The sequence below is a fragment of the Salmo salar genome, chromosome 22, assembly GCF_965601325.2.
Source record: "Salmo salar chromosome 22, fSalSal1, whole genome shotgun sequence".
Classification (NCBI taxonomy): Eukaryota; Metazoa; Chordata; class Actinopteri; order Salmoniformes; family Salmonidae; genus Salmo; species Salmo salar.
This window is the reverse complement of record NC_138312.1, coordinates 51,133,795-51,159,916: the sequence shown is the minus strand read 5'-3', so window position 1 is coordinate 51,159,916 and position 26,122 is coordinate 51,133,795. Positions and strand designations below refer to the sequence as shown.

Sequence of the window (26,122 nt, the reverse complement as noted above, 5' to 3'; positions counted from 1 at the left end):
ATCCTAGTTGTTTGGGGAAAAATGTAATGGAGGTTGTTTTTTTGGAAGGGAGCCAAGGATTTCTCTCTCTCTCTCTCTAAAGCTGTCTTTTAATTTGCTGCTGAGATGTCACGGCTGTGGTGGTTCTAGTACTGTGGTACCCTGGGAGGATTGCACAGCAGAAATGTTCAAAGGAGATTGAGTGATAACCAGTGGTGGAATAAGTACCCAACTGTCATACTTGAGTAAAAGTAAAGATACCTTAATAGAAAATGGCTCAAGTAAAAGTCATCCAGTAAAATCCTACTTTGGTTTAAAATATACTTAAGTATCAACAGTAAAAGTATAAATAATTTCAAATTCCTTCTATTAAGCAAACCAGATGGCACTATTTTCTTGTTTTTTTAATTTACAGAAAGCCAGGGGCACACTCCAAACACTCAGAGATAATTTGCAAACAAGTCATGTGTGTTTAGTGAGTCCGCCAGATCAGAGGCAGTATGATGACAGGGATGTTCAGTTGATAAATGTGTGAATTTGACAATTGTCCTGTCCTGCTAAGCATTCAAAATGTAAGGAGTACTTTTAGGTGTCAAGGAAAATGTAAGTACAATATTTTGTTATGGAATGTAGTGAAGTAAAAGTAAAAGTAGTCAAAAATATAAATAGTAAAGTACAGATACCCCAAAACACTTCTTAAGTAGAACTTTTAAGTATTTTTACTTAAATACTTTACACCACTGGTGATAAGTTGTGTGGCTTTGTGTTGAATGTTTTTTTGTGTTCATTTATTTGATTTATTTGTTATGCTTTTTGCGTACATTATGGGGTTTTCATGAAGGTAGAAGCAGAAGAGGCCAATGAAAGGGTGCAGTTTTATATTATGTGCCAGAGGGGGAGAAAATGCCTTTTGGAAATCAGCTAAAACAACAATCTAAATGCACAAACCAAATGCTGCAATTTCAGTGTCACATGTTTTATAGTATATAGAGCTCAAATCTGTCCAATGAAATAAGAGCCTTGTGCTTTATGTAAATGAGTGCATTCTTATATGCGAAAATTAGCCAAGGATACACACAATGTTTTCCCTGGGGAAAAGGAAAATATTCAAAAGAGATGAAGACACAATTTTCACTAACAGTTGGAAGAAAAACGATTATTTTCCGTTTTGAACCTTCATGTTTCTGCAAAAGATGAAACTAAAAGTACACATCTATTTGTTGCTCAACTAGTAATATAATAATTTGAAAGGCGAATAATTTCCCACTCATGTTACAGTCTCCCTTCTAGATTATTACTTGAGGCTGTATTGCAGCAATGATAGAAAGACACACTAACCAACCTACTATAGACCAAACGGCAGAAAAACAGATATACTTTTACTGCAAAAGCTCAATTAAATCAATAAAAAAAACACCTTTGCGAACTGTCATTTCCATTTCTGCTAAACCGTACAGTAATTCCAGCATCCTGGGGTAATTCCTATTTGTTAAGGAAAGGCAATTGCCAGAGACGATTGAATCATCAGTCCTTGTTTCATTTTCAGGAATTAAATCTGCTAATAAAAATAAGATGTAAACTCGCAAATGATTTAGGAAAAATTAGATTTTTTAATCACAGTAGATTACTTTAATAACTCAATAAAGCTGTGGCAGCTGGAGCGTCTGCAAATGTTGTCACAGCCACTTAGTTCTGCAATTGCAATATCGCCTGATGAAAATCAGCCAGAGAGACAGAGCAAGAGAGAGAGAGAAAGAGTGAGAAAGAGACAGATCGAGAGAGAGGATGAATAGAGAGAGAGAAGAGAACGGTTTAGAGAAAGAGAGCACGAGAGAGAAAGAGGAGAGAAAAAGAAGAGAGAGAGAAGCAGGGAAGGGTTTCTTCCTCAGAGAAAGCCACCACCCACAGGTATTTAGTAATAATCCTCAATTAGCTCAGCCTTCACCTTAACATGCGTGAAGTCTGTTTACTGTGTTGTCTCCTTTGTGCTCTGGTATTTGTGAGTGTGTAGCCTAGCGATACTGTAGCATGCTACGCTAAATCCTCATGCTCTATACAAGTACTGAGTAGACTAGTCATGGAAGGCTAGGCTATACTGTGTAGCCTAGCGATACTGTAGCTAAATCCCCATGCTCTATAGAGTACTGAGGAGACCAGTCATGGAACGCTATGCTATACTGTGTAGCCTAGCGATACTGTAGCCTGCTATGCTAAATCCCCATGCTCTATAGAGTACTGAGGAGACCAGTCATGGAACGCTATGCTATACTGTGTAGCCTAGCGATACTGTAGCATGCAGTGGTAGAAACAGTACCCAATAGTCATAAAAAAACAAGTTTTTACCTTTATTTAACTAGGCGAGTCAGTTAAGAACAAATTCTTATTTTCAATGACGGCCTAGGAAAAGTGGGTTAACTGCCTTGTTCAGGGGCAGCATGACAGATTTTTACCTTGTCAGCTCGGGGATGCGATCTTGCAACCTTTTGGTACCGGAGTGCCAAGTCTAGGACAAAAAGGCTTCTCAACAGTTTTTACCCCCAAGCCATAAGACTCCTGAACAGGTAATCAAATGGTTACCAGGACTATTTATTTTGTATCTTTTTTTTTTACGGATAGCCAGCGGCACACTCCAACACACATCATTTACATTAGGGATGACCAGGGATGTTCTCTTGATAAGTGTGTTTATTGGACCATTTTCTGTCCTGCTAAGCAAGACTGTGAAGCTCACAAATATAGGCACAGACACATGCATACACACACAATAACATATGCACTATATGTACACTATATGTACACATGAATTTTGTATTGTAGATATATGGTAGTGGTGGAGTAGGGGCCTGAGGGCACACTAAGCAAGACTGTGAAGCTCACTGTGTGCCCTCAGGCCCCTACTCAACCACTACCATATATCTACAATACAAAATATATGTGTACGTGTGTAGTGCGTATGTTATTGTGTGTGTGTATGCATGTGTCTATGCCAATGTTTGTGAGCTTCACAGTCTTGCTTAGCGTGCCCTCAGGCCCCTACTCCACCACTACCATATACTGTATTTTTGTGAAATCTGTGAATGTATTGTAATGTTTTTAAAAATGTATAAACTGACTTCATTTTGCTGGACCCCAGGAAGAGTAGCTGCTGCCTTGGCAGCAGTTAATGGGGATCCATAATAAATACAAATACAATTTAAAATGTAACAAGTACTTTTGGGTGTCAGGGAAAATGTATGGAGTAAAAAGTACATGATTTTCTTTAGGAATGTAGTGAAATAAAAGTAAAAGTTGTCAAAAATGTAAATAGTAAAGTAAAGTACAGATACCCCAAAAAACTACTTAAGTAGTACTTTCAAATATTTTTACTTAAGTATTTTACACCACTGGTAGCATGCTATGCTAAATCCCCATGCTCTATAGAGTACTGAGGAGACTAGTCATGGAAGGCGAGGTTATATGGAGCATCCTCTGAGGGTCAAATCAAGATGACAGAAAGGTCTCCCTACTTGAACTCTTTCTGATGTGAGACGTTCCATAACAGGATGAGAGGGTACAGTGCCCACCTGCTCTGACTACTCTCTATTCATGATGACACAACCTCTCTGTCAACCACGAAAACAAAGGCTGAGTAAGCAAACGTTTTATCATCTTATGTACCTTCTGGTCCTGGGGAGTCTTTTCTCAAACAGATGTACCTGCAGAAGTACAGTCACACTAAAAAGAGAGAGAAGAAATGTGTGTGTGAATATATTAGGAAGCACACTCTCAAGTGTTTAAATGAGTAAGCGTGTGTGTGTGTGTGTGTGTGTGTGTGTGTGTGTGTGTGTGTGTGTGTGTGTGTGTGTGTGTGTGTACATGTCTTCTGGATAACTGGATATAAACCTGGCTAGATGTATTAAACAAGCTGTAACATCACCAGGCCAGGGGTTAGCAGATACGGTAGAGCTTCTCTAAGACACTCAGTACAGATTCAGCATTACCACCGTTCACTAGTGTCTAAGACACTCAGTACAGATTCAGCATTACCACTGTTCACTAGTGTCAAAGACACTCAGTACAGATCAGCATTACCACTGTTCACTAGTGTCTAAGACACTCAGTACAGATTCAGCATTACCACTGTTCACTAGTGTCTAAGACACTCAGTACAGATTCAGCATTACCACCGTTCGCTAGTGTCTAAGACACTCAGTACAGATTCAGCATTACCACCGTTCACTAGTGTCTAAGACACTCAGTACAGATTCAGCATTACCACTGTTCACTAGTGTCAAAGACACTCAGTACAGATCAGCATTACCACTGTTCACTAGTGTCTAAGACACTCAGTACAGATTCAGCATTACCACTGTTCACTAGTGTCTAAGACACTCAGTACAGATTCAGCATTACCACTGTTCACTAGTGTCTAAGACACTCAGTACAGATTCAGCATTACCACTGTTCACTAGTGTCTAAGACACTCAGTACAGATTCAGCATTACCACTGTTCACTAGTGTCTAAGACACTCAGTACAGATTCAGCATTACCACTGTTCACTAGTGTCTAAGACACTCAGTACAGATTCAGCATTACCACTGTTCACTAGTGTCAAAGACACTCAGTACAGATCAGCATTACCACTGTTCACTAGTGTCTAAGACACTCAGTACAGATTCAGCATTACCACTGTTCAGTAGTGTCTAAGACACGCAGTACAGATTCAGCAGTACCACTGTTCACTAGTGTCTAAGACACTCAGTACAGATTCAGCATTACCACTGTTCACTAGTGTCTAAGACACTCAGTACAGATTCAGCATTACCACTGTTCACTAGTGTCTAAGACACTCAGTACAGATTCAGCATTACCACTGTTCACTAGTGTCTAAGACACTCAGTACAGATTCAGCATTACCACTGTTCACTAGTGTCTAAGACACTCAGTACAGATTCAGCATTACCACTGTTCACTAGTGTCTATGACACTCAGTACAGATTCAGCATTACCACTGTTCACTAGTGTCTAAGACACTCAGTACAGATGCAGCATTACCACTGTTCACTAGTGTCTAAGACACTCAGTACAGATTCAGCATTACCACTGTTCACTAGTGTCTAAGACACTCAGTACAGATTCCGCATTACCATTGTTCACTAGTGTCTAAGACACTCAGTACAGATTCAGCATTACCACTGTTCACTAGTGTCTAAGACACTCAGTACAGATTCAGCATTACCATTGTTCACTAGTGTCTAAGACACTCAGTACAGATTCAGCATTACCACTGTTCACTAGTGTCTAAGACACTCAGTACAGATTCAGCATTACCACTGTTCACTAGTGTCTAAGACACTCAGTACAGATTCAGCAGTACCACTGTTGGCTAGTGTCTAAGACACTCAGTACAGATTCAGCATTACCACTGTTCACTAGTGTCTAAGACACTCAGTACAGATTCAGCATTACCACTGTTCACTAGTGTCTAAGACACTCAGTACAGATTCAGCAGTACCACTGTTGGCTAGTGTCTAAGACACTCAGTACAGATTCAGCATTACCACTGTTCACTAGTGTCTATGACACTCAGTACAGATTCAGCATTACCACTGTTCACTAGTGTCTAAGACACTCAGTACAGATTCAGCATTACCATTGTTCACTAGTGTCTAAGACACTCAGTACAGATTCAGCAGTACCACTGTTGGCTAGTGTCTAAGACACTCAGTACAGATGCAGCATTACCACTGTTCACTAGTGTCTAAGACACTCAGTACAGATTCAGCATTACCACTGTTCACTAGTGTCTAAGACACTCAGTACAGATTCAGCAGTACCACTGTTGGCTAGTGTCTAAGACACTCAGTACAGATTCAGCAGTACCACTGTTGGCTAGTGTCTAAGACACTCAGTACAGATTCAGCAGTACCACTGTTCACTAGTGTCTAAGACACTCAGTACAGATTCAGCAGTACCACTGTTGGCTAGTGTCTAAGACACTCAGTACAGATTCAGCATTACCACTGTTCACTAGTGTCTAAGACACTCAGTACAGATTCAGCAGTACCACTGTTGGCTAGTGTCTAAGACACTCAGTACAGATTCAGCAGTACCACTGTTGGCTAGTGTCTAAGACACTCAGTACAGATTCAGCAGTACCACTGTTCACTAGTGTCTAAGACACTCAGTACAGATTCAGCAGTACCACTGTTGGCTAGTGTCTAAGACACTCAGTACAGATTCAGCAGTACCACTGTTGGCTAGTGTCTAAGACACTCAGTACAGATTCAGCATTACCATTGTTCACTAGTGTCTAAGACACTCAGTACAGATTCAGCAGTACCACTGTTGGCTAGTGTCTAAGACACTCAGTACAGATTCAGCAGTACCACTGTTGGCTAGTGCAGGCTACACTACTCTGAAGTGGGAAGTGACCTCTCAGCCCCTGTATGCCAGCAGTCATTACCACGTGTTCAAAAGGAGACACTGCACATTTCATCCCCCTAAATGCACTGTGTTCTGAGAGGAGTTCTAGATAGATCTCTCTCAGGCTTCACACGGGAGCTACGTTTAAAATCCACTTTAAAGGAGCCCTCCTGTTCCTTTCAACTTCCCCACCACCAAGAGAAGCCCAGAGACATGCTTTCCATGGGAAAGTGAGTCAGTATGCTAAGTAAAACCAACAATGCCGTGGTTCATGTGTCTAATTGTATTTGGTACACGACGCTGAGTGTTTTAGATGAAGATGAAGATGTCTCTGTTGATTTTGAATGGCTAAGGTGTTCCACTATGGGGATAGCTACTGGTGGAATATTCTATTCTACTATGCATTGTAGTCGAGTAGATGGCATGGCTACATACAACATGCAAAGCTTTCATTGATAAGATATCTCTATATTTAAGTTAAAAACAGTGTTATATAATGAACACAAATATACAATGATTTACTCTTTGAAACCCTGATAGATATCAACCTCATTGCCTCAATCAGTGAATTCTCACATCTCTTCTTTACTGCCTTCCTCTAAAATATGAAAGCAATAACTACTATTGTATACTGCTGCATGGGGCTTGTGGGCTTTTCTGTTGGAGCTATTCAAACCTCTACTTTAATGTATGTTACAGGGCCCATGTTCAAATTGCCAACCTGGCAGATATCTCGGATTGGATGTTGGCCCACCACCTCAATCTCAATCTCAACAAGATGGAGCTGCTCTTCCTCCCAAGGAAGGCCTGCCTGCTCCAAGACCTCTCCATAACGGTTGACAACTCCACGGTGTCCCCCTCCCAGAGTGCAAAGAACCTTGACGTGACCCTGGACAACACCCGGTCGTTCTCTGCAAACATCAAAGTGATCCAGAATGCTGCAGCCCGCCTGGTGTTCAACCTTTCCAAATTCTCCCATATCATCCCGCTCCTCCGCACGCTCCACAGGATTCCAGTCTAAGCTCGCATCCACAACAAGACCATGGTACTTGCCTACGGAACAGCAAGAGGAACTGCCCCTCCCTACCTTCAGGCTCTGCTCAAATCCTACACCCCAACGTTCTGCCACCTCTGGTCTCTTAGACCTCCCACCCCAGCTCCCGCTCAGCCCAGTCCAAACTCCTCTCTGTCCTGGCATCCCAATGGTGGAACCAGCTTCCCCCTGAAGTTAGGACAGCCCCCCCCCCCCCCCCTCAGACACACACCTCTCTTTAAAAAAAGGCACTATCTAGATCAGAAAAGTTGTTTTGGGCTGTCCCCATAGGAGAACCCTTTAAAGAACCCTTTTTTGGTTCCAGGTAAAACCCTTTTGAGTTCTATGTAGAACCCTTTCCACTAAGAGTTCTACATGGAACCCCCAAAAAGTTAAACTTGGAACCAAAAAGGGTTCTTCTATGTGGAGCACCGAAGAACCCTTTTGGAACCCTTTTTTCTAATAGTGTAGCTATCATAAGATGAATGCACTAACTGTAAGTCACTTTGGATAATAGCATCTGCTAAATGACTAAAATGTAAATGTAAAATGTCTAAGATTATTGCAACCCTACACCCTACACATTCAGTCTTTGCGTGAGCATTTTTGGCGAGGCAGATACCAAAAAATCGCTTATTGAGATGTGAAGTTGTCTTTAGCATAGAAGGCAAAGACATGAAAGCGTCATGGCACTCACTCTATACCCCAAAGGCTTGTTGGCATGGAAGCTTTCCGTTCGCCCTATCAGCACAGCCCCATTGAGGAAGAAGAGAAACAGTAGTTCCACTGATATACAGCTTTTTCCTTCACATTGCAGGCTTTGCCATATGGATGTTAGATTACTCTTGCCTGTGAATCTCACTAACACAGAGAAAGACGCTGTATGTTAACTGCAACGCTGAAGCCACTTTTTCTTCTAATTAACAATAAAACAGAAGCATTTTAGTCAACAGCTCCAAAAGATAAGCAAACAAGCCCTGCGTTAATTGGAATTGTGGGAAACTGCAGATGCACCATTGATAAAAAAACTATTCAGAAAATGAGTGAAAAAGGAGAATCAACTAACTATGTTCTATTACCCTCAACTCTCATTTAGCCTCATGCGTGGGTTCAGTTCAATATGTGTTTTGCAAATAACTAATATCTTAACGATGGATTTACTCTGCCTGACGTATATTCCCATCCTATTCCCTCTGAGGATGTAATTTCTCAGCAACATAGAGGAGTTGTATTTTCTCTGCTGACAACTCAGTGACCAACACTAAAATAGCACTGGATGAGTAGAAGTTGATTTGACAGGACATGTACAAGGAAAAGCTATTATTGCAGCATGTCAGGTGATTCGGAAAGAATGGCTTGACTTGATCCATTTGCAGAAGTGTACATTTCCGAGGTGATTTTAATGTGTCTCTTCTGCAAAAACACTCTGTATTTAACATGTTTGTGAATATTAATCTACAGGGGCCTCTCGGTTCCTTTTAATGCCATTATGAGGTCATTTTCACACCACAAGTGCCTTGAATTGAGGGTGCTATTTTGGCCATTGCCTCGAAATGATTGAAAAACCTGAAGTGAAATTGTACAGAGACTCTGGAATAAAAATAGCCACATAACCACCAGGAAACATTTTAACATATCTCTAACCAGATTTCTATCCAACCTTTTTATGAGCGTAAAGTACATGTCAGATAAAAAAAAAATGGCACGAAATGCCTGATGGAAACAGCAAATTTGTAAAAATGTTGATAAAACAAAAAACGCTAGACAAGGTGGGATTTTACATGGGATTTTAACATCAAAAGTTATTTTATGTGCACTACGTCATCACGCACAGCCTTATATTTGCAACAAGTTAAATTGATGCAAATATCTCTTTTGGGAAAATGCGCATATTGTTTTAATGCAGATTTTACAATATTTGCATGAAAATCTGTCGCCAATTGGATGGAACCCTAGCTTCTGAAACAATGTTTTTGTTCTCTTTAAGCTCACATCAAATGAAGAAAGGATGCCATTGGCCTTTCGAAGAGCACATACTGTGCAGTGCATTCGAAAAGTATTCAGACTACAATAATTGTTCCACATTTTATTACATTACAGCCTTATTCTAAAAGGGATTCAATAGTTTTTTCCATCCTCATCAATCTACACACAATACCCCATTATGACAAAGCAAGTGTTGTTAAGTTGAATTCCAGACACACTATAGATATGGCCATAGCATTCTTGTTGAATTCCAGACACCCTATTTATATGGCCATAGTGTTCTTGTTAAGTTGGATTCCAGACACCTTATAGATATGGCCATAGTGTTCTTGTTGAGTTCCAGACACCTTATAGATATGGCCATAGTGTTCTTGTTGAGTTCCAGACACCCTATAGATATGGCCATAGTGTTCTTGTTAAGTTGGATTCCAGACACCCTATAGATATGGCCATAGTGTTCTTGTTGAGTTCCAGACACCCTATAGATATGGCCATAGTGTTCTTGTTGAGTTCCAGACACCCTGTATATATGGCCATAGTGTTCTTGTTGAGTTCCAGACACCTTATAGATATGGCCATAGTGTTCTTGTTGAGTTCCAGACACCTTATAGATATGGCCATAGTGTTCTTGTTGAGTTCCAGACACCCTATAGATATGGCCATAGTGTTCTTGTTAAGTTGAATTCCAGACACCCTATAGATATGGCTATAGTGTTCTTGTTAAACCATGGCTATACTTTTAGTCAAAGAGGCCTCTGTTATTATGATTGACCCAGTTAGATTTTTGTCATCCAGTTTGTCATTAGGTTAGTTTGTTTGTGACGTTTATTAGCATGCTGCAATGACTACTTTGTTAGCAGTGGGAGTTACAGTAAATACAGTATGTTAGCACTGACAGCTACTATAGGCTGAAGCTCTATTCTAGCTTCACAATGTAGTCAACAGCTGCACAGTCTTGGCAGAGCTAGGGTTTACATGTGACTCTATATACATTACAATAAAGTCTATTTTTTTTTCTCACAATTTCCAATATGGTATGGCTAAAAATAAATGCTGCAAAACCAAATGTACAGTTTATACAGTAACTTAACCACACATCAATAATACAAAAAAAAAATGAAAAAATAGATTACAGGGAATCCATGCTTCAAAGGCGGCATACCTCTGAAATGTTAAAGAGGAGGCTACGGAGGATAACTAATCTTGAAACGCATGTAATGTGTACAATGCAACTGTATTATAAATATTAAAATGCCCTGAAGGGATTTTAACAGGGTACTTTATACATTCTCATTTTAAATGAGGTGAAAATTGTAGCATGTTGGAGCGTGGCCAGATTCATTTAATGACATTCCAAATGAACAAAAGCTAACCTACAGCTCAACTACATACCAACTAACCTACAGCTCAACTACATACCAACTAACCTACAGCTGAAATACATACCAACTAACCTACAGCTCAACTACATACCAACTAACCTACAGCTCAACTACATACCAACTAACCTACAGCTCAACTACATACCAACTAACCTACAGCTGAAATACATACCAACTAACCTACAGCTCAACTACATACCAACTAACCTACAGCTGAAATACATACCAACTAACCTACAGCTGAACTACATACCAACTAACCTACAGCCCAACTACATACCAACTAACCTACAGCTGAACTACATACCAACTAACCTACAGCTCAACTACATACCAACTAACCTACAGCCCAACTACATACCAACTAACCTACAGATCAACTACATACCAACTAAACTACAGCTCAACTATATACCAACTAACCTACAGCCCAACTACATACCAACTAACCTACAGCTCAACTATATACCAACTAACCTACAGCCCAACTATATACCAACTAAACTACAGCTCAACTACATACCAACTAACCTACAGCCCAACTACATACCAACTAACCTACAGCTCAACTACATACCAACTAACCTACAGCCCAACTATATACCAACTAACCTACAGCCCAACTACATACCAACTAACCTACAGCTCAACTACATACCAACTAACCTACAGCTCAACTATATACCAACTAACCTACAGCCCAACTACATACCAACTAACCTACAGCTCAACTATATACCAACTAACCTACAGCCCAACTATATACCAACTAACCTACAGCTCAACTACATACCAACTAACCTACAGCCCAACTATATACCAACTAACCTACAGCCCAACTACATACCAACTAACCTACAGCCCAACTATATACCAACTAACCTACAGCCCAACTATATACCAACTAACCTACAGCCCAACTATATACCAACTAACCTACAGCCCAACTATATACCAACTAACCTACAGCCCAACTATATACCAACTAACCTACAGCCCAACTACATACCAACTAACCTACAGCTCAACTACATACCAACTAACCTACAGCTCAACTACATACCAACTAACCTACAGCTCAACTACATACCAACTAACCTACAGCCCAACTATATACCAACTAACCTACAGCTCAACTACATACCAACTAACCTACAGCTCAACTACATACCAACTAACCTACAGCTCAACTACATACCAACTAACCTACAGCTCAACTACATACCAACTAACCTACAGCTCAACTACATACCAACTAACCTACAGCTCAACTACATACCAACTAACCTACAGCCCAACTACATACCAACAAACCTACAGCTCAACTACATACCAACTAACCTACAGCTCAACTACATACCAACTAACCTACAGCTCAACTATATACCAACTAACCTACAGCTCAACTACATACCAATTAACCTACAGCCCAACTACATACCAACTAACCTACAGCTCAACTACATACCAACTAACCTACAGCTCAACTACATACCAACTAACCTACAGCTCAACTACATACCAACTAACCTACAGCCCAACTATATACCAACTAACCTACAGCTCAACTACATACCAAGTAACCTACAGCTCAACTACATACCAACTAACCTACAGCTCAACTACATACCAACTAACCTACAGCTCAACTACATACCAACTAACCTACAGCTCAACTACATACCAACTAACCTACAGCTCAACTACATACCAACTAACCTACAGTCCAACTACATACCAACTAACCTACATCTCAACTACATACCAACTAACCTACAGCTCAACTATATACCAACTAACCTACAGCCCAACTATATACCAACTAACCTACAGCCCAACTATATACCAACTAACCTACAGCTCAACTATATACCAACTAAACTACAGATCAACTACATACCAACTAACCTACAGCCCAACTACATACCAACTAACCTACAGCTCAACTACATACCAACTAACCTACAGCCCAACTATATACCAACTAACCTACAGCTCAACTACATACCAACTAACCTACAGCTCAACTACATACCAACTAACCCATAACTCAACTATATACCAACTAACCTACAGCTCAACTACATACTAACTAACCTACAGCTCAACTACATACCAACTAACCTACAGCCCAACTATATACCAACTAACCTACAGCTCAACTACATACCAACTAACCTACAGCCCAACTATATACCAACTAAACTACAGCTCAACTATATACCAACTAACCTACATCTCAACTACATACCAACTAACCTACAGCTCAACTACATACCAACTAACCTACAGCTCAACTACATACCAACTAACCTACAGCCCAACTACATACCAACTAACCTACAGCCCAACTATATACCAACTAAACTACAGCTCAACTACATACCAACTAACCTACAGCCCAACTATATACCAACTAACCTACAGCTCAACTACATACCAACTAACCTACAGCCCAACTATATACCAACTAAACTACAGCTCAACTACATACCAACTAACCTACAGCCCAACTATATACCAACTAAACTACAGCTCAACTACATACCAACTAACCTACAGCCCAACTATATACCAACTAACCTACAGCTCAACTACATACCAACTAACCTAGAGCCCAACTATATACCAACTAACCTACAGCTCAACTATATACCAACTAACCTACAGCTCAACTACATACCAACTAACCTACAGCTCAACTACATACCAACTAACCTACAGCCCAACTACATACCAACTAACCTACAGCTCAACTACATACCAACTAACCTACAGCTCAACTATATACCAACTAAACTACAGCTCAACTACATACCAACTAACCTACAGCCCAACTATATACCAACTAACCTACAGCTCAACTACATACCAACTAACCTACAGCCCAACTATATACCAACTAAACTACAGCTCAACTACATACCAACTAACCTACAGCCCAACTATATACCAACTAACCTACAGCTCAACTACATACCAACTAACCTACAGCCCAACTACATACCAACTAACCTACAGCTCAACTACATACCAACTAACCTACAGCCCAACTACATGACAACTAACCTACAGCTCAACTACATACCAACTAACCTACAGCTCAACTACATACCAACTAACCTACAGCTCAACTATATACCAACTAACCTACAGCTCAACTACATACCAACTAACCTACAGCGCAACTATATACCAACTAACCTACAGCTCAACTACATACCAACTAACCTACAGCTCAACTACATACCAACTAACCTACAGCCCAACTATATACCAACTAAACTACAGCTCAACTACATACCAACTAACCTACAGCCCAACTATATACCAACTAAACTACAGCTCAACTACATACCAACTAATCTACAGCCCAACTATATACCAACTAACCTACAGCTCAACTACATACCAACTAACCTACAGCCCAACTATATACCAACTAACCTACAGCTCAACTATATACCAACTAACCTACAGCTCAACTATATACCAACTAACCTAGAGCTCAACTACATACCAACTAACCTACAGCCCAACTACATACCAACTAACCTCCAGCTCAACTACATACCAACTAACCTACAGCTCAACTATATACCAACTAAACTACAGCTCAACTACATACCAACTAACCTACAGCCCAACTATATACCAACTAACCTACAGCTCTACTACATACCAACTAACCTACAGCTCAACTACATACCAACTAACCTACAGCCCAACTATATACCAACTAACCTACAGCCCAACTACATACCAACTAACCTACAGCTCAACTACATACCAACTAACCTACAGCTCAACTATATACCAACTAACCTACAGCCCAACTACATACCAACTAACCTACAGCCCAACTACATACCAACTAACCTACAGCTCAACTACATACCAACTAACCTACAGCCCAACTATATACCAACTAACCTACAGCTCAACTACATACCAACTAACCTACAGCTCAACTACATACCAACTAACCCATAACTAGACTATATACCAACTAACCTACAGCTCAACTACATACCAACTAACCTACAGCTCAACTACATACCAACTAACCTACAGCCCAACTATATACCAACTAACCTACAGCTCAACTACATACCAACTAACCTACAGCCCAACTATATACCAACTAAACTACAGCTCAACTATATACCAACTAACCTACATCTCAACTACATACCAACTAACCTACAGCTCAACTACATACCAACTAACCTACAGCTCAACTACATACCAACTAACCTACAGTCCAACTACATACCAACTAACCTACAGCCCAACTATATACCAACTAAACTACAGCTCAACTACATACCAACTAACCTACAGCCCAACTATATACCAACTAACCTACAGCTCAACTACATACCAACTAACCTACAGCCCAACTATATACCAACTAAACTACAGCTCAACTACATACCAACTAACCTACAGCCCAACTATATACCAACTAAACTACAGCTCAACTACATACCAACTAACCTACAGCCCAACTATATACCAACTAACCTACAGCTCAACTACATACCAACTAACCTACAGCCCAACTATATACCAACTAACCTACAGCTCAACTATATACCAACTAACCTACAGCTCAACTACATACCAACTAACCTACAGCTCAACTACATACCAACTAACCTACAGCCCAACTACATACCAACTAACCTACAGCTCAACTACATACCAACTAACCTACAGCCCAACTATATACCAACTAAACTACAGCTCAACTACATACCAACTAACCTACAGCCCAACTATATACCAACTAACCTACAGCTCAACTACATACCAACTAACCTACAGCCCAACTATATACCAACTAACCTACAGCTCAACTACATACCAACTAACCTACAGCCCAACTACATACCAACTAACCTACAGCTCAACTATATACCAACTAACCTACAGCTCAACTATATACCAACTAACCTAGAGCTCAACTACATACCAACTAACCTACAGCCCAACTACATACCAACTAACCTACAGCTCAACTACATACCAACTAACCTACAGCTCAACTATATACCAACTAAACTACAGCTCAACTACATACCAACTAACCTACAGCCCAACTATATACCAACTAACCTACAGCTCAACTACATACCAACTAACCTACAGCCCAACTATATACCAACTAAACTACAGCTCAACTACATACCAACTAACCTACAGCCCAACTATATACCAACTAACCTACAGCTCAACTACATACCAACTAACCTACAGCCCAACTACATACCAACTAACCTACAGCTCAACTACATACCAACTAACCTACAGCACAACTACATGACAACTAACCTACAGCTCAACTACATACCAACTAACCTACAGCTCAACTACATACCAACTAACCTACAGCTCAACTATATACCAACTAACCTACAGCTCAACTACATACCAACTAACCTACAGCCCAACTATATACCAACTAACCTTCAGCTCAACTACATACCAACTAACCTACAGCTCAACTACATACCAACTAACCTACAGCCCAACTATATACCAACTAACCTACAGCTCAACTACATGACAACTAACCTACAGCTCAACTATATACCAACTAACCTACAGCTCAACTATATACCAACTAACCTACAGCTCAACTACATACCAACTAACCTACAGCTCAACTATATACCAACTAACCTACAGCTCAACTACATACCAACTAACCTACAGCTCAACAATATACCAACTAACCTACAGCTCAACTACATACCAACTAACCTACAGCTCAACTACATACCAACTAACCTACAGCTCAACTATATACCAACTAACCTACAGCCCAACTATATACCATCTAACCTACAGCTCAACTACATACCAACTAACCTACAGCCCAACTATATACCAACTAACCTACAGCTCAACTATATACCAACTAACCTACAGCCCAACTATATACCAACTAACCTACAGCTCAACTACATACCAACTAACCTACAGCTCAACTACATACCAACTAACCTACAGCTCTACTACATACAAACTAACCTACAGCTCAACTACATACCAACTAACCTACAGCCCAACTATATACCAACTAACCTACAGCTCAACTACATACCAACTAACCTACAGCTCAACTATATACCAACTAACCTACAGCCCAACTATATACCAACTAACCTACAGCTCAACTACATACCAACTAACCTACAGCTCAACTACATACCAACTAACCTACAGCCCAACTATATACCAACTAACCTACAGCTCAACTACATACCAACTAACCTACAGCCCAACTATATACCAACTAACCTACAGCTCAACTACATGACAACTAACCTACAGCTCAACTATATACCAACTAACCTACAGCTCAACTATATACCAACTAACCTACAGCTCAACTACATACCAACGAACCTACAGCTCAACTATATACCAACTAACCTACAGCTCAACTACATACCAACTAACCTACAGCTCAACTATATACCAACTAACCTACAGCTCAACTACATACCAACTAACCTACAGCTCAACTACATACCAACTAACCTACAGCTCAACTATATACCAACTAACCTACAGCCCAACTATATACCAACTAACCTACAGCTCAACTACATACCAACTAACCTACAGCCCAACTATATACCAACTAACCTACAGCTCAACTATATACCAACTAACCTACAGCCCAACTATATACCAACTAACCTACAGCTCAACTACATACCAACTAACCTACAGCTCAACTACATACCAACTAACCTACAGCTCTACTACATACAAACTAACCTACAGCTCAACTACATACCAACTAACCTACAGCCCAACTATATACCAACTAACCTACAGCTCAACTACATACCAACTAACCTACAGCTCAACTATATACCAACTAACCTACAGCCCAACTATATACCAACTAACCTACAGCTCAACTACATACCAACTAACCTACAGCTCAACTACATACCAACTAACCTACAGCCCAACTATATACCAACTAACCTACAGCTCAACTACATACCAACTAACCTACAGCTCAACTACATACCAACTAACCTACAGCTCTACTACATACCAACTAACCTACAGCTCAACTACATACCAACTAACCTACAGCCCAACTATATACCAACTAACCTACAGCTCAACTTTATACCAACTAACCTACAGCTCAACTACATACCAACTAACCTACAGCTCAACTACATACCAACTAACCTACAGCCCAACTATATACCAACTAACCTACAGCTCAACTACATACCAACTAACCTACAGCCCAACTATATACCAACTAACCCATAACTAGACTATATACCAACTAACCTACAGCTCAACTACATACCAACTAACCTACAGCTCAACTACATACCAACTAACCTACAGCGCAACTATATACCAACTAACCTACAGCTCAACTACATACCAACTAACCTACAGCCCAACTATATACCAACTAAACTACAGCTCAACTATATACCAACTAACCTACATCTCAACTACATACCAACTAACCTACAGCTCAACTACATACCAACTAACCTACAGCTCAACTACATACCAACTAACCTACAGCCCAACTACATACCAACTAACCTACAGCCCAACTATATACCAACTAAACTACAGCTCAACTACATACCAACTAACCTACAGCCCAACTATATACCAACTAACCTACAGCTCAACTACATACCAACTAACCTACAGCCCAACTATATACCAACTAAACTACAGCTCAACTACATACCAACTAACCTACAGCCCAACTATATACCAACTAAACTACAGCTCAACTACATACCAACTAACCTACAGCCCAACTATATACCAACTAACCTACAGCTCAACTACATACCAACTAACCTACAGCCCAACTATATACCAACTAACCTACAGCTCAACTATATACCAACTAACCTACAGCTCAACTATATACCAACTAACCTAGAGCTCAACTACATACCAACTAACCTACAGCCCAACTACATACCAACTAACCTACAGCTCAACTACATACAAACTAACCTACAGCTCAACTATATACCAACTAAACTACAGCTCAACTACATACCAACTAACCTACAGCCCAACTATAAACCAACTAACCTACAGCTCAACTACATACCAACTAACCTACAGCCCAACTATATACCAACTAAACTACAGCTCAACTACATACCAACTAACCTACAGCCCAACTATATACCAACTAACCTACAGCTCAACTACATACCAACTAACCTACAGCCCAACTACATACCAACTGACCTACAGCTCAACTACATACCAACTAACCTACAGCCCAACTACATGACAACTAACCTACAGCTCAACTACATACCAACTAACCTACAGCTCAACTATATACCAACTAACCTACAGCTCAACTACATGACAACTAACCTACAGCTCAACTATATACCAACTAACCTACAGCTCAACTATATACCAACTAACCTACAGCTCAACTACATACCAACTAACCTACAGCCCAACTATATACCAACTAACCTACAGCTCAACTACATACCAACTAACCTACAGCCCAACTATATACCAACTAACCTACAGCTCAACTATATACCAACTAACCTACAGCCCAACTATATACCAACTAACCGACAGCTCAACTACATACCAACTAACCTACAGCTCAACTACATACCAACTAACCTACAGCTCTACTACATACAAACTAACCTACAGCTCAACTACATACCAACTAACCTACAGCACAACTATATACCAACTAACCTACAGCTCAACTACATACCAACTAACCTACAGCTCAACTATATACCAACTAACCTACAGCCCAACTATATACCAACTAACCTACAGCTCAACTACATACCAACTAACCTACAGCTCAACTACATACCAACTAACCTACAGCCCAACTATATACCAACTAACCTACAGCTCAACTACATACCAACTAACCTACAGCTCAACTACATACCAACTAACCTACAGCTCTACTACATACCAACTAACCTACAGCTCAACTACATACCAACTAACCTACAGCCCAACTATATACCAACTAACCTACAGCTCAACTTCATACCAACTAACCTACAGCTCAACTACATACCAACTAACCTACAGCTCAAATACATACCAACTAACCTACAGCCCAACTATATACCAACTAACCTACAGCTCAACTACATACCAACTAACCTACAGCCCAACTATATACCAACTAACCTACAGCCCAACTATATACCCACTAACCTACAGCTCAACTACATACCAACTAACCTACAGCCCAACTATATACCAACTAACCTACAGCCCAACTATATACCAACTAACCTACAGCTCAACTACATACCAACTAACCTACAGCTGAACTATATACAAACTAACCTACAGCTCAACTACATACCAACTAACCTACAGCTCAACTACATACCAACTAACCTACAGCTCAACTACATACCAACTAACCTACAGCCCAACTATATACCAACTAACCTACAGCTCAACTACATACCAACTAACCTACAGCTCAAATACATACCAACTAACCTACAGCCCAACTATATACGAACTAACCTACAGCCCAACTATATACCAACTAACCTACAGCCCAACTATATACCAACTAACCTACAGCTCAACTACATACCAACTAACCTACAGCCCAACTATATACCAACTAACCTACAGCCCAACTATATACCCACTAACCTACAGCTCAACTACATACCAACTAACCTACAGCCCAACTATATACCAACTAACCTACAGCCCAACTATATACCAACTAACCTACAGCTCAACTACATACCAACTAACCTACAGCTGAACTATATACCAACTAACCTACAGCTCAACTACATACCAACTAACCTACAGCTCAACTACATACCAACTAACCTACAGCTCAACTACATACCAACTAACCTACAGCTCAACTACATACCAACTAACCTACAGCTCAACTACATACCAACTAACCTACAGCTCAACTACATACCAACTAACCTACAGCTCAACTACATACCAACTAACCTACAGCTCAACTACATACCAACTAACCTATAACTCAACTACATACCAACTAACCTACAGCTCAACTACATACCAACTAACCTACAGCTCAACTACATACCAACTAACCTACAGCTCAACTACATACCAACTAACCTACAGCCCAACTATATACCAACTAACCTACAGCTCAACTACATACCAACTAACCTACAGCTCAACTACATACCAACTAACCTACAGCTCAACTACATACCAATTAACCTACAGCTCAACTACATACCAACTAACCTACAGCTCAACTACATACCAACTAACCTACAGCTCAACTACATACCAACTAACCTACAGCTCAACTACATACCAACTAACCTACAGCTCAACTACATACCAACTAACCTACAGCCCAACTATATACCAACTAACCTACAGCTCAACTACATACCAACTAACCTACAGCTCAACTATATACCAACTAACCTATAACTCAACTACATACCAACTAACCTACAGCTCAACTACATACCAACTAACCTACAGCTCAATTACATACCAACTAACCTACAGCCCAACTACATACCAACTAACCTACAGCTCAACTACATACCAACTAACCTACAGCCCAACTATATACCAACTAACCTACAGCTCAACTACATACCAACTAACCTACAGCCCAACTATATACCAACTAACCTACAGCTCAACTACATACCAACTAACCTACAGCTCAACTACATACCAACTAACCTACAGCCCAACTATATACCAACTAACCTACAGCTCAACTATATACCAACTAACCTACAGCTCAACTACATACCAACTAACCTACAGCTCAACTACATACCAACTAACCTACAGCTCAACTATATACCAACTAACCTACAGGTCAACTATATACCAACTAACCTACATCTCAACTACATACCAACTAACCTACAGCTCAACTACATACCAACTAACCTACAGCTCAACTACATACCAACTAACCTACAGCTCAACTATATACCTACTAACCTACAGCTCAACTACATACCAACTAACCTACAGCCCAACTATATACCAACTAACCTACAGCCCAACTATATACCAACTAACCTACAGCTCAACTATATACCAACTAACCTACAGCTCAACTACATACCAACTAACCTACAGCCCAACTATATACCAACTAACCTACAGCCCAACTATATACCAACTAACCTACAGCTCAACTACATACCAACTAACCTACAGCTCAACTACATACCAACTAACCTACAGCCCAACTATATACCAACTAACCTACAGCCCAACTATATACCAACTAACCTACAGCTCAACTATATACCAACTAACCTACAGCTCAACTACATACCAACTAACCTACAGCCCAACTATATACCAACTAACCTACAGCCCAACTACATACCAACTAACCTACAGCTCAACTACATACCAACTAACCTACAGCTCAACTACATACCAACTAACCTACAGCCCAACTATATACCAACTAACCTACAACTCAACTACATACCAACTAACCTACAGCTCAACTATATACCAACTAACCTACAGCTCAACTACATACAAGCTAACCTACAGCTCAACTACATACCAACTAACCTACAGCTCAACTACATACCAACTAACCTACAGCTCAACTATATACCAACTAACCTATAACTCAACTACATACAAACAAACCTACAGCTCAACTACATACCAACTAACCTACAGCTCAACTACATACCAACTAACCTACAGCTCAACTATATACCAACTAACCTACAGCTCAACTATATACCAACTAACCTACAGCTGAACTACATACCAACTAACCTACAGCTCAACTACATACCAACTAACCTACAGCTCAACTACATACAACTAACCTACAGCTCAACTACATGACAACTAACCTACAGCCCAACTACATACCAACTAACCTACAGCTCAACTACATGACAACTAACCTACAGCTCAACTACATACCAACTAACCCATAACTCAACTATATACCAACTAACCTACAGCTCAACTATATACCAACTAACCTACAGCTCAACTACATGACAACTAACCTACAGCTCAACTACATACCAACTAACCTACTGCTCAACTACATACCAACTAACCTACAGCCCAACTATATACCAACTAACCTACATCTCAACTACATACCAACTAACCTACAGCTCAACTACATACCAACTAACCTACAGCTCAACTACATACCAACTAACCAACAGCTCAACTACATACCAACTAACCTACAGCTCAACTACATACCAACTAACCTACAGCTCAACTACATGACAACTAACCTACAGCTCTACTACATACCAACTAACCTACAACTCAACTATATACCAACTAACCTACAGCTCAACTACATACCAACTAACCTACAGCTCAACTACATGACAACTAACCTACAGCTCAACTACATACCAACTAACCTACAGCCCAACTACATACCAACTAACCTACAGCTCAACTATATACCAACTAACCTACAGCTCAACTACATGACAACTAACCTACAGCTCAACTACATACCAACTAACCTAGAACTCAACTATATACCAACTAACCTACAGCTCAACTACATACAACTAACCTACAGCTCAACTACATACCAACTACCCTACAGCTCAACTACATGACAACTAACCTACAGCTCAACTACATACCAACTAACCTACAGCTCAACTACATACCAACTAACCTACAGCTCAACTACATACCAACTAACCTACAGCTCAACTACATGGCAACTAACCTACAGCTCAACTACATACCAACTAACCTACAGCTCAACTACATACCAACTAACCTACAGCTCAACTATATACCAACTAACCTATAACTCAACTACATACCAACTAACCTACAGCTCAACTACATACCAACTAACCTACAGCTCAATTACATACCAACTAACCTACAGCCCAACTACATACCAACTAACCTACAGCTCAACTACATACCAACTAACCTACAGCCCAACTATATACCAACTAACCTACAGCTCAACTACATACCAACTAACCTACAGCCCAACTATATACCAACTAACCTACAGCTCAACTACATACCAACTAACCTACAGCTCAACTACATACCAACTAACCTACAGCCCAACTATATACCAACTAACCTACAGCTCAACTATATACCAACTAACCTACAGCTCAACTACATACCAACTAACCTACAGCTCAACTACATACCAACTAACCTACAGCTCAACTATATACCAACTAACCTACAGCTCAACTATATACCAACTAACCTACATCTCAACTACATACCAACTAACCTACAGCTCAACTACATACCAACTAACCTACAGCTCAACTACATACCAACTAACCTACAGCTCAACTATATACCTACTAACCTACAGCTCAACTACATACCAACTAACCTACAGCCCAACTATATACCAACTAACCTACAGCCCAACTATATACCAACTAACCTACAGCTCAACTATATACCAACTAACCTACAGCTCAACTACATACCAACTAACCTACAGCCCAACTATATACCAACTAACCTACAGCCCAACTATATACCAACTAACCTACAGCTCAACTACATACCAACTAACCTACAGCTCAACTACATACCAACTATCCTACAGCCCAACTATATACCAACTAACCTACAGCCCAACTATATACCAACTAACCTACAGCTCAACTATATACCAACTAACCTACAGCTCAACTACATACCAACTAACCTACAGCCCAACTATATACCAACTAACCTACAGCCCAACTACATACCAACTAACCTACAGCTCAACTACATACCAACTAACCTACAGCTCAACTACATACCAACTAACCTACAGCCCAACTATATACCAACTAACCTACAACTCAACTACATACCAACTAACCTACAGCTCAACTATATACCAACTAACCTACAGCTCAACTACATACAAGCTAACCTACAGCTCAACTACATACCAACTAACCTACAGCTCAACTACATACCAACTAACCTACAGCTCAACTATATACCAACTAACCTATAACTCAACTACATACAAACTAACCTACAGCTCAACTACATACCAACTAACCTACAGCTCAACTACATACCAACTAACCTACAGCTCAACTATATACCAACTAACCTACAGCTCAACTATATACCAACTAACCTACAGCTGAACTACATACCAACTAACCTACAGCTCAACTACATACCAACTAACCTACAGCTCAACTACATACAACTAACCTACAGCTCAACTACATGACAACTAACCTACAGCCCAACTACATACCAACTAACCTACAGCTCAACTACATGACAACTAACCTACAGCTCAACTACATACCAACTAACCCATAACTCAACTATATACCAACTAACCTACAGCTCAACTATATACCAACTAACCTACAGCTCAACTACATGACAACTAACCTACAGCTCAACTACATACCAACTAACCTACTGCTCAACTACATACCAACTAACCTACAGCCCAACTATATACCAACTAACCTACATCTCAACTACATACCAACTAACCTACAGCTCAACTACATACCAACTAACCTACAGCTCAACTACATACCAACTAACCAACAGCTCAACTACATACCAACTAACCTACAGCTCAACTACATACCAACTAACCTACAGCTCAACTACATGACAACTAACCTACAGCTCTACTACATACCAACTAACCTACAACTCAACTATATACCAACTAACCTACAGCTCAACTACATACCAACTAACCTACAGCTCAACTACATGACAACTAACCTACAGCTCAACTACATACCAACTAACCTACAGCCCAACTACATACCAACTAACCTACAGCTCAACTATATACCAACTAACCTACAGCTCAACTACATGACAACTAACCTACAGCTCAACTACATACCAACTAACCTAGAACTCAACTATATACCAACTAACCTACAGCTCAACTACATGACAACTAACCTACAGCTCAACTACATACCAACTAACCTACAGCTCAACTACATACCAACTAACCTACAGCTCAACTACATACCAACTAACCTACAGCTCAACTACATGGCAACTAACCTACAGCTCAACTACATACCAACTAACCTACAGCTCAACTACATACAACTAACCTACAGCTCAACTACATACCAACTACCCTACAGCTCAACTACATGACAACTAACCTACAGCTCAACTACATACCAACTAACCTACAGCCCAACTATATACCAACTAACCTACAGCCCAACTATATACCAACTAACCTACAGCTCAACTATATACCAACTAACCTACAGCTCAACT

At 40.1% G+C, this 26,122-nt stretch overlaps 1 protein-coding gene across 4 annotated transcripts in view; it reads right to left on the bottom strand.

Moving 5' to 3' along the window:
* Positions 1-26,122, bottom strand: part of LOC106583657 (TOX high mobility group box family member 2) — a 227,539-nt gene that overhangs the window by 167,555 nt on the left and 33,862 nt on the right. The window contains exon 2 of one of the 4 annotated variants that reach the window (XM_014168098.3): positions 3,637-3,693. The exons of the other annotated variants lie outside the window; for them this stretch is intronic. The gene's annotated coding sequence lies outside the window, so the exon portion shown is untranslated. The remainder of the gene's footprint in view (positions 1-3,636; positions 3,694-26,122) is intronic. 4 annotated transcript variants of the gene reach the window in all.